Here is a 12,539-nt window from a genome sequence, read left to right on the forward strand (position 1 = left end):
TGGACCCTGGGAACGCGTCGCTGGAGCAGTGTCTTTAGAAGTGGGGAGACAGGCCGGTAGAGCTGGGGCCAAAGCAGTTGGTGTCTCCGTCTTCTCTGCAGGTTTTCAGTTCAGCAGTCCTCTTCTTCTTAGGTTGCAGGAATCTGCGTTCCTAGGTTCTGGGGAGCCCCTAAATACTCACTTTAGCGGTGTGTTTAGGTCTGGGGGGTTAGTAGCCAATGGCTACTAGCCCTGAGGGTGGATACACCCTCTTTGTGCCTCCTCCCTGAGGGGCGGAGGCACATTCCTATCCCTATTGGGGGAATCCTCCATCTGCAAGATGGAGGATTTCTAAAAGTTAGAGTCACCTCAGCTCAGGACACCTTAGGGGCTGTCCTGACTGGCCAGTGACTCCTCCTTGTTTTTCTCATTATCTCCTCCGGCCTTGCCGCCAAAAGTGGGGCCGTGGCCGGAGGGGGCGGGCAACTCCACTAGCTGGAGTGCCCTGGGGTGCTGTAACAAAGGGGGTGAGCCTTTGAGGCTCACCGCCAGGTGTTACAGTTCCTGCAGGGGGAGGTGTGAAGCACCTCTACCCAGTACAGGCTTTGTTACTAGCCACAGAGTGACAAAGGCACTCTCCCCATGTGGCCAGCAACATGTCTGGTGTGTGGCAGGCTGCTAAAACTAGTCAGCCTACACGGATAGTTGGTTAAGGTTTCAGGGGGCACCTCTAAGGTGCCCTCTGGGGTGTATGTTACAATAAAATGTACACTGGCATCAGTGTGCATTTATTGTGCTGAGAAGTTTGATACCAAACTTCACAGTTTTCATTGTAGCCATTATGGTGCTGTGGAGTTCGTGCAGAACAGACTCCCAGACCATATACTCTTATGGCTACCCTGCACTTACAATGTCTAAGGTTTTGTTTAGACACTGTAGGGGCATAGTGCTCATGCACTTATGCCCTCACCTATGGTATAGTGCACCCTGCCTTAGGGCTTTGAGGCCTGCTAGAGGGGTGACTTATCTATACCTGTAGGCAGGGTGAGGTTGGCATGGCACTCTGAGGGGAGTGCCATGTCAACTTAGTCTTTTCATCCCCACTAGCACACACAAGCTGGCAAGCAGTGTCTGTGCTGAGTGAGGGGTCCCCAGGGTGGCATAAGACATGCTGCAGCCCTTAGAGACCTTCCCTGGCTTCAGGGCCCTTGGTACCAGGGATACCAGTTACAAGGGACTTACCTGGATGACAGGGTGTGCCAATTGTGGAAACAAAAGTACAGGTTAGGGAAAGAACACTGGGGCCTGGTTAGCAGGCCTCAGCACACTTTCAAATCAAAACAGCATCAGCAAAGGCAAAAAGTCAGGGGGTAACCATGCCAAGGAGGCATTTCCTTACAATATATGTACACAATACCAAAAATATACAGTAATCGCAAAAGGAAGTAATGCAAGCAGTGTAAAGTTACAATAGATTGCAATAGGAGAACATAGGTATAGGGGCAACACAAACCATATACTCCAAAAGTGGAATGCGAACCACGAATGGACCCCAAACCTATGTGAGTTTGTAGAAGGTTGCTGGGACTGTTAGAAAACAGTGAGGGCTAGAAAAATAGCCCACCCCAAGACCCTGTAAGGAAAGTGTAAAGTGCACCTAAAACTCCCAGAGAGCACAGAAGTCGTGATAGGGGAATTCTGCAAGGAAAACCAACACCAGCAAAGCAACAACAGTGGATTTCCGGACCTGAGTACCTGTGAAACAAGGGGACCGAGTCCAAGAGTCGCGACAGTGTCGAGAGTGGGCAGATGCCCAGGAAATGCCAGCTGAGGGTGCAAAGGAGCTGCCACTCGATGGAAGAAGCTTGGTGTTTTACAAGAAAGAAGAGGACTAGGAACTTCCCCTTTGGAGGATGGATGTCCCACATCGTGAAGAAGCTTGCAGAGGTGTTCTCACGCAGAAAGACCGCAAACAAGCCTTGCTAGCTGCAAGGGTCGCGGTTAGGGTTTTTGAATGCTGCTGTGGCCCAGGAGGGACCAGGATGTTGCCACTTGGATGAAGAGACAGAGGGGGCGCCCAGCAAGTCAGGGAGCCCTCACAGAAACAGGCAGCACCCGCAGAAGTACCGGAACAGGCACTTGGAAGAGGAGTGAACCGGAGTCCACCCGAAGTCAGAAAAGGGAGTCCCACGGCACCGGAGGACAACGCAGAAGGTTGTGCACTGCAGGTTAGAGTGTCGGGAACCCAGGCTTGGCTGTGCACAAAGGAAATCCTGGAAGAGTGCACAGGAGCCGGAGCAGCTACAAATCATGCGGCACCCAGCAATGCAGTCTAGCGTGGGGAGGCAAGGACTTACCTCCACCAAACTTGGACTGAAGAGTCACTGTACTGTGGGAGTCACTTGGACAGAGTTGCTGAGTTCCAGGGACCACGCTCATCGTGCTGAGAGGGGACCCAGAGGACCGGTGATGCAGGGGCATATTTATACTCCGTTTGCGCCGAATTTGCGTTGTTTTTTTCGACGCAAATTCGACGCAAAACTAACTCCATATTTATACTTTGGCGTTAGACGCGTCTAGCGCCAAAGTTCATGGAGTTAGCGTCATTTTTTTGCGTGAACACCTTCCTTGCGTTAATGATATGCAAGGTAGGCGTTCCCGTCTAAAAAAATGACTCCCAGGCATGTGCGTGGTATTTTTACTCCCAGGCAAAAATGACGCCCGGGAGTGGGCGGGGCAAAAAAACCCTCATTTGCGCCGGATTTTAACGCCTGGGTCAGGGCAGGCGTTAAGGGACCTGTGGGCTCAGAATGAGCCCAGAGGTGCCCCCCCTGTCCCCAGGGACACCCCCTGCCACCCTTGCCCACCCCAGGAGGACACCCAAGGATGGAGGGACCCACCCCAGGGACATTAAGGTAAGTTCAGGTAAGTATATATTTTTTTTTTTTTTTGTGGCATAGGGGGGCCTGAATTGTGCCCCCCACATGCCACTATGCCCAATGACCATGCCCAGGGGACATAAGTCCCCTGGGCATGGCCATTGGGCAAGGGGGCATGACTCCTGTCTTTGCTTAGACAGGAGTCATGTTAATGGGGGTTGGGCGTCGTAAAAAAATGGCACAAATCGGGTTAAGGCGATTTTTTTGCCTCAGCCTGACTTGCCCCATTTTTGGACGCCCAAACGCCATTTTTCCCTACGCCGGCGCTGCCTGGTGTACGTCGTTTTTTTTCACGCACACCAGGCAGCGCCGGTCGGCTAACGCCGGCTAACGCCATTCAATAAATACGGCGCCCGCATGGCGCTTCAGAATGGCGTTAGACGGCGCTAAATTTTTTGACGCGAAACTGCGTTAGCGCAGTTTTGCGTCAAAAAGTATAAATATGGCCCGCAGTCTTTTGTTGCCTGCGGTTGCAGGGGGAAGATTCCGTCGATTCTTCAGAGCTCCTGGTGCAAGAAGGAGGCAGGTTACCTGTAGGAAAGTACCATCTTGCCTGGCATGTTACCCCCATATTTCACTGTAAATATGTTGTTTTAGTGTATGTGTCACTGGGACCCTGCCAGCCAGGGCCCCAGTGCTCATAAGTGTGCCCTGTATGTGTTCCCTGTGTGATGACTAACTGTCTCACTGAGGCTCTGCTAACCAGAACCTCAGTGGTTATGCTCTCTCTGCTTTCTAAATTGTCACTAACAGGCTAGTGACCAATTTCACCAATTCACATTGGCATACTGGAACACCCTTATAATTCCCTAGTATATAGTACTGAGGTACCCAGGGTATTGGGGTTCCAGGAGATCCCTATGGGCTGCAGCATTTCTTTTGCCACCCATAGGGAGCTCTGACAATTCTTACACAGGCCTGCCACTGCAGCCTGTGAGAAATAATGCCCACATTATTTTACAGCCATTTTACACTGCACTTAAGTAACTTATAAGTCACCTATATGTCTAACCCTCACCTGGTGAAGGTTGGGTGCCAAGTTACTTAGTGTGTGGGAACCCTGGCACTAGCTAAGGTGACCCCACACCGTTCAGGGCAAATTCCCCAGACTTTGTGAGTGCGGGGTCACCATTACACGTGTGTCACAATGGTAACTCCGAACATGGCCACGTAACATGTCTAAGATCATGGAATTGTCACCCCGATGCCATCCTGGCATTGGGGAGACAATTCCATGATCCCCCAGGTCTCTAGCACAGACACAGGTACTGCCAAACTACCTTTCCCGGGGTTTCACTGGAGCTGCCACTGCTGCCAACCCCTCAGACAGGTTTCTGCCCTCCTGGGGTCCAGCCAGGATTGGCCCAGGAAGGCAGAACAAAGGACTTCCTCAGAGAGAGGGTGTTACACCCTCTCCCTTTGGAAAAAGGTGTCAGGGCTGGGGAGGAGTAGCCTTCCCCAGCCTCTGGAAATGCTTTGATGGGCACAGATGGTGCCCATCTCTGCATAACCAGTCTACACCGGTTCAGGGATCCCCCAGCCCTGCTCTGGCACGAAACTGGACAAAGGAAAGGGGAGTGACAATTCCCCTGACCTGCACCTCCCAGGGGAGGTGCCCAGAGCTCCTCCAGTGTGCTCCAGACCTCTGCAATCTTGGAAACAGAGGTGCTGCTGGCACACTGGACTGCTCTGAGTGGCCAGTGCCAGCAGGTGACGTCAGAGACTCCTTCTGATAGGCTCTTACCTTTCTTACTAGCCTATCCTCCCTCCTAGCGCTAATTGTTGGAGACAATGCGGACACCAAGGTACACTGACATTCCTTCTGTGGCAATGCCCCAAAATACAACAATACTGGATGGATGCCCTAGCTGACATTAGTGGAATGTATGATACTGACCTCCCAGGTTCCACAGCTACATTTTACTAGGCCATCCCAACACTTTAACATACTGCCTGAAATCAGCGAGGGGACAGGCCATCATCCTAGCCTTCTTTGCAGCCAAACAAGTCATACTATCCAGGTGGGGCACGGATAACATGCTAATATGACTTGACTGGCAGCATAAACTATGGAAACTCCTTGGCATAGAAAAGGTGACGGCAGTGGTAGACTGTAAGGTATCGAAACTTGATAGTATTTGGGGGCCCTGTGTAGCATTCCTGTCCCACAAATTTAGGGAATTGACTTGTCCGGCATATTTATGAATACTCCACCTTACACACACAGAAAATAAAAATTATAGAGATACTGATTTGAAGGACCCATCCCACATGGTCTAAACACCTTGCACACTCTCCTACCATCCCATCTATTACCCCTCCCCGCTATCCTATCAACCTATCCATAGTTCTCCTTATTCGTTTGTTGCCACCTCACCCCCTATTGTCCCTCACCAGCAAATGGTTGTAGGTTAGAAGACTGTTGTACTGTTTATCTACTAAAACTAATAAAACAGATATAAACCTAACATACTGCACTCTGGGACATGTAGTCTTGATATGCACAGTTCAATGAACTGAAGCATATTAGACACCAATGTAAAGAAATCCTTCAATAATACAGAAATAGGCTTGCTATGCTGGATTTCACTGCCAGGCATTATTAAATTAGAGCCAATGGAGGTGCTCACAAGTACATACTCTGTCCTGGGCTTTGTACACAGCTTCCATCACCTAATTCCAGAATGCATTATTTGCTCAGTCAAATATCCCTTTGCATGCACATTTTTCTGTCTGTGTCCTCAATTTCTTGTGATACCACTCAGGGGTATAGACTCTTCTACTGGTAAACCTCAGGTGATAAAAAATAAATTCAAAATTGATGTGTCTGCATCATGCCAAGAAGGCTATGATTGGCTTAAGTGCCCTCAGAGTCCTGATCTGAAGAAGAAGAAAATATCTATCTATCTATCTCTCTCTCTATCTATCTATCTATCTATAGGATGCTGGCCTGGCTTATAGTAGGTCGATCCTTGGCAGAAGTCGAAGAGAGAAGTGCAGAAGAGTCCTGCTGGATTCTTGCAAGTCGTTATCTGAGGAAAAGCCCACTGGAGAGACCCTAAATAGCCATCAGAGGAGGATTGGCCACTTAGTCAGGTAAGCACCTCTGAAGAGGTGTCTCTGATGTCACCTGCTGGCACTGGCCACTCAGAGGCCTCCAGAGTGCCCTCACATCTCTGGAAACAAGATGGCAGAGGTCTGGGACACACTTGAGGAGCTCTGGGCACCACCCCTGGGGAGGTGATGAACTGGGGAGTGGTCACTCCCCTTTCCTTTGTCGAGTTTTGCGCGAGAGCAGGGAGTGGGGGTTCCCTAAACTGGTGTAGACTGGCTTCTTCAAGGAGGACACTATCTGTGCCCTTCAAAGCATTTCCAGAGGCTGGGGGAGGCTACCCTCCCCAGCCTATAACACCTATTTCCAAAGAGAGAGGGTGTAACACCCTACTCTCGGAGGAGATGGTTTGTTCTGCCTTCTTGGGACTGGGCTGCCCAGACCCCAGGAGGGCAGAACCCTGTCTGTGGGTTGGCAGCAGCGGTAGCTGCAGAGAAAACCCTAGAGATCTGGTTTGGCAGTACTCAGGGTCCATAATGGAGCCCCAGGGATGCATGGAATTGGTACCCCAATACCAGATTTGGCATGAGGGGACAATTCCATGATCGTAGACATGTTACATGGCCATATTCAGAGTTTGTAGGAAAGTACCATTTTGCCTGGCATGTTACCCCAATTTTTCACTGTATGTATGTTTGTTTTTGCCCTTGTGTTACTGGGATCCTGCTAGGCAGTACCCCAGTGCTCATAGTGAATGCCCTGTATGTGTTCCCTGTGTGGTGCCTAACTGCTCTGCTAACCAGAACCTCAGTGTTTATGCTCTCTCTGCTTTCTAAAACTGTCACTGCAGGCTAGTGACTAATTTTACCAATTCTCATTGGCACACTGGTACACCCATATAATTCCCTTGTATATGGTACTTAGGTATCCAGGGTATTGGGGTTCCAGGAGATCCCTATGGGCTGCAGCATTTCTTTTGCCACCCATAGGGACCTCAGACAATTCTTACACAGGACTGCCACTGCAGCCTGAGTGAAATAACGTCCACGTTATTTCACAGTCATTTTTCACTGCACATAAGTAACTTATAAGTCACCTATATGTCTAACCTTTACCTGGTAAAGGTTGGGTGCTAAGTTACTTAGTGTGTGGGCACCCTGGCACTAGCCAAGGTGCCCCCACATTGTTCAGGGCAAATTCCCCGAACTTTGTGAGTGTGGGGACACCATTACACGTGTGCACTGCACATAGGTCACTACCTATGTGTAGCGTCACAATGGTAACTCTGAACATGGCCATGTAACATGCCTAAGATCATGGAATTGTCACCCCAATACAATTCTGGTATTGGGGGGACAATTCCATGATGCCCCGGGTCTCTAGCACAGAACCCGGGTACTGCCAAACTGCCTTTCCGGGGTTTCCACTGCAGCTGCTGCTGCTGCCAACCCCTCAGACAGGATTCTGCCCTCCTGGGGTCTGGGCAGCCCCGGCCCAGGAAAACAGAACAAAGGATTTCCTCTGAGAGAGGGTGTTACACCCTTTCCCTTTGGAAATAGGTGTGAAGGACTGGGGAGGAGTAGCCTCCCCCAGCCTCTGGAAATGCTTTGATGGGCACAGGTGGTGCCCATCTCTGCATAAGCCAGTCTACACCGGTTTAGGGATCCCCCAGCCCTGCTCTGGCATGAAACTGGACAAAGGAAAGGGGAGTGACCACTCCCCTGACCCGTACCTCCCAGGGGAGGTGCCCAGAGCTCCTCCAGTGTGTCCCAGACCTCTGCCATCTTGGATTCAGAGATGTTGGGGGCACACTGCACTGCTCTGAGTGGCCAGTGCCAGCAGGTGATGTCAGAGACCCCCTCCTGACAGGTTCTTACCTCTCTTGGTAGCCAAACCTCCTTTCTTGGTAGCCAAACCTCCTTTTCTGGCTATTTAGGGTCTCTCTTCTGGGCTGTTCCTCAGATAATGAATGCAAGAGCTCACCAGAGTTCCTCTGCACTTCCCTCTTTGACTTCTGCCAAGGATCGACCGCTGACTGCTCCAGGACGCCTGCAAAACCGTAACAAAGTAGCAAGACCACTACCTGCAACATTGTGGTGCCTCATCCTGCAGACTTTCTCGACTGTTTCCTGGTGGTGCATGCTCTGAGGGCTGTCTGCCTTCACCATGCACTGGAAGCCAAGAAGAAATCTCCAGTGGGTCGACGGAATCTTCCCCCTGCTAACGCAGGCACCAAAAGACTGCAATATCGGTCCTCTGGGTCCCCTCTCATCCTGACGAGCGTGGTCCTTGGAACACAGGAGCTGGGTCCAACTGTCTCCCACAGTCCAGTGGCCCTTCTGTCCAAATATGGTGGAGGTAAGTCCTTGCCTCCCCACGCCAGACAGCAAACCTGTGTGCTGCGTGATTTGAAGCTGCTCCGACTTCTGTGCACTTCTCCAAGGATTCCTTCATGCACAGCCTAGCTTGGGTCCCCAGCACTCCTTCCTGCAGTGCTCAACCCGCTGAGTTGGACACCGACGTCGTGGGACCCTCCTTTTGTGACTCTGAGTTCACAGAACTTCCAAGTGCCTGCTCCGGTACTTCTGCGGGTGCTGCCTGCTTCTGCGGGGGCTCTCTGAGTTGCTGAGCGCCCCGTGTCTCCTCCTCCAAGGGGCGACATCCTGGTCCTTCCTGGTCCCCAGCAGCACCCAAAAACCTCTACCACGCCCCTTGCAGCTAGCAAGGCTTGTTTGTGGTATTTCTGCGTGGAAGCACTTCTGCAACATCCAGCACGCCATGGGACATCTTCCATCCAAAGGAGAAGTTCCTAGCCCTTTTCGTTGTTGTAGAATCTTCGGCTTCTTCCATCCGGAGGCAGCCCTTTTGCACCTTCATCCGGGGTTTCCTGGGCTCAGGGCCCCCCTAGACACTATCGCGACTCTTGGACTTGGTCCCCTTCCTTTTCAGGTCCTCAGGTCCAGGAATCCATCTTCAGTGTTTTGCTGGTGCTTGTGGTTCTTGCAGAATCTCCCTATCACGTCTATTGTGTCTTTCTGGGGTAGTAGGGTAACTTTACTCCTACTTTCTAGTGTCTTGGGGTGGGGTATTTTGGACACCCTTACTGTTTTCTCACAGTCCCTGCGACCCTCTACAATCTCCCATAGGTCTGGGGTCCATTTGTGATTCGCATTCCACTTTTGGAGTATATGGTTTGTGTTGCCCATAGACCTATGTTTACCTATTGCATCCTATTGTGATTCTACATTGTTTGCACTACTTTTCTTACTGTAACTTACCTCTTTTGGTTTTGTGTACATATAACCTGTGTATATTACTTACCTCCTAAGTGAGGGTATTCTCTGAGATACTTTTGGCACATTGTCACTAAAATAAAGTACCTTTATTTTTAGTAACTCTGAGTATTGTGTTTTCTTATGATATTGTGCTATATGATATAAGTGGTATAGTAGGAGCTTTGCATGTCTCCTAGTTCAGCCTAAGCTGATTTGCCATAGCTACCTTCTATCAGCCTAAGCTGCTAGAAACACCTCTATTCTACTAATAAGGGATAACTGGACCTGGCACAGGGTGTAAGTACCACAAGGTACCCACTAGAAGCCAGGCCAGCCTCCTACAGCATTACCATTGTGAAGCTACATATAGGTATTCTCCTATATGTAGTGCACACGTGTAATGGTGTCCCCGCACTCTCAAAGTCCAGGGAAATGGCCTTGAACTATGTGGGGGCACCTTTGCTAGTGTAAGGGTGCCCTCAAACTTAGTAACTTTGCACCTAACCTTCAGTAAGTGAAGGTTAGACATATAGGTGACTTATAAGTTACTTAAGTGCAGTGAAAATGGCTGTGAAATAACGTGTGTGTTATTTCACTCAGGCTGCAGTGGCAGGCCTGTGTAAGAATTGTCAGAGCTCCCTATGGGTGGCAAAAGAAATGCTGCAGCTCACAGGGATGTGTTGGAACCCCAATACTCTGTGTACCAAGGAACCAGTACTAGGGTATTATAAGGGTCTTCCAGTATGCCTTTTGAAATGGATAAAAATGGTCACTAGCCTATAGTGACAAATTTAAAGGCAGAGAGAGCATCAGCACTGAGGTTCTGATTAGCAGAGCCTTAGTGACACATTTAGTCACTACACAGGTATACACATTCAGGCCACAAACTATGAGCACTGGGGTCCTGGCTAGCAGGATTCCAGTGAGACAGGCAAAAACAAACTTACATACATATAAAAATGGGGGTAACATGCCAGGCAAGATGGTACTTTCCTACACAACCCCCTGACCCCCAAACGAGGGACAATAAGGCTAACCTTGCCCAGATGAGTCTTCATTGTCTAAGTGGAAATATCTGGAAAGTCCATTTGCATTGGAGTGGGTACTCCCAGGTCTATGTTCCACTGCATAGTCCATTCCGTGTAGGGAGATGGACCACCTCAACAATTTAGGTTTTTCACGTTTCATTTGTTTAAGCCATAATAGAGGTTTGTGGTCTGTTTGCACAATAAAGTGAGTACTAAAGAGGTATGGTCTCAACTTTTTAAAGGCCCAGACCACAGCAAAGGCCTCCCTCTCTATGGCAGACCAACGCTTTTCTCTAGGGGTCAACCTCCTGCTGAAAAAAGCAACAGGTTGATCCTGGACCTCAGTGTTAAGCTGTGATAGAACTGCCCCTACCCCTAATTCAGAAGCATTAGTTTGAACTATGAATTTATTTGAGTAACAAGGGCTTTATAGGACAGGTGCAGAGCACATGGCCTGTTTAAGCTCATCAAAAGCCTTTTTGACAGCTAGCTTTCCATAATACTTTTTTAGGCATTTTCTTTGATGTGAGGTCATTAAGAGGGGCAGCTATAGTGCCATAATTCTTTATGAACCTCCTGTAGTACCCAGTGAGGCCTAGTAAGGCTCTCACTTGGGTTTGAGTTGCAGGGGGAGCCCATTCCATAATGGTTTGGATCTTCCCCTCCAGTGGTGCAATCTGTTCCCCACCAACTAGGTGGCCCAGATAAACCACTTTCCCCTGCCCTATCTGGCATTTTGAGGCCTTGATAGTGAGGCCTGCCTTTTGCAGGGTCTCCAAAACATTCCACAGGTGGACCAGGTGATCATTCCAGGTGGAGCTAAAGACAGCAATATCGTCCAGATGTGCTGCACTAAAGGCTTCCAATCCTTGGAGGACTGTATTCACCAACCTCTAAAAAGTGGCAGGTGCATTTTTCAATCCAAAGGGCATAACAGTGAACTGATAGTGCCCTCAAATGGTTGGTTGAAAATGCTGTTTTTGGTTTAGCATCTTCTGATAACTTAATCAGCCAATACCCTGCAGTTAAATCAAAAGTGCTTAGATACTTGGTAGAAGCCAGTTTATCTATCAGCTCATCTGTATAGGGTGAGCATCAGTTTTTGTTACTTGATTGAGACCTCTATAGTCTACACAAAACCTCATTTCCTTTTTACCATCTTTCCTATGAGGTTTGGGGACAAGCACCACTGGGCTAGCCCAGGGGCTTTCAGAAGGTTCTATCACTCCAAGATCCAACATTTTCTGTACCTCTTGTTTAATAAAGTCTCTGACATGGTCAGGCTGTCTATAAATTTTACTTTTGAGAGGTAAACTGTCTCCAGTGTCAATTGTGTGATCACACCAGGTATTTGTACCTGGAATTAGTGAGAAGAGGTTAGAGAACTGGTCAAGGAGATTTATGCAGTTGTCCTTCTTCTCAGCAGTAAAGCAATCAGCTAATACAACTCTCTCCACTAAGCCATCAGTATGTGTATCAGGTGTGTGTATTTCGATTTGTCCAATGTGGTTGTGTTTTGTTAGTGTGTGTATATTTTGAGTGCGGCAGTGTGTACCGCCAATGGTTTACCGCGGTTGAATGACCGCCGTGTTGATTCGTGAGTCGTGATACTGTGGGCGTATTCTTGTTGGCATAACGGTGGAGGTTTGGGTACCGCCAATTTATCACTGACCTTTGGTGTGGCGGACTTGTGTGGGTGTCTGTATTGTGGCGGATTCCGAGCTGTTGGTCGTGATACCTGTAGCGGAATTCCACGGCCGCAGCGGTATGTTGGCGGTCTTTGGCACAGCAGTAAGTGGCATTTACCGCCAGGGTTGTAATGAGGGCCATAGTTCCTATATGATATAAGCGGTATTGCATGAGTTTTGCACGTCTCCTAGTTCAGCCTTGGTTGCTCTGCTATAGGTACCTCTATCAGCCTAAGCTGCTAGAACACTACTACTCTACTAATAAGGGATAACTGGAGCTGGCACAAGGTATAAGTACCATTGGTACCCACTATAAGTCAGGCCAGCCTCCTAAATTGGTGGTGCAGCGGTGGGATAAGTACTTGTAACTGCTTTACCACTTTGTCATTGGTGATTTTCATAAGAAAACCATATTCTAAATACTTAGAAATATACACAAGTAACCTTAACAGTCTTACTTTCATTCTAAATACATTTTAAAAAGTTTCAGAAAAGTTTGAAAAAGTTTTTCACTTTTTAAAAAAGTTTTCTACACTTTTTCTCTTACCCCAACCTCTTTCTTTTCACTATGTCTGTCG

This window comes from Pleurodeles waltl, chromosome 2_1 (assembly GCF_031143425.1).
Source record: "Pleurodeles waltl isolate 20211129_DDA chromosome 2_1, aPleWal1.hap1.20221129, whole genome shotgun sequence".
Classification (NCBI taxonomy): Eukaryota; Metazoa; Chordata; class Amphibia; order Caudata; family Salamandridae; genus Pleurodeles; species Pleurodeles waltl.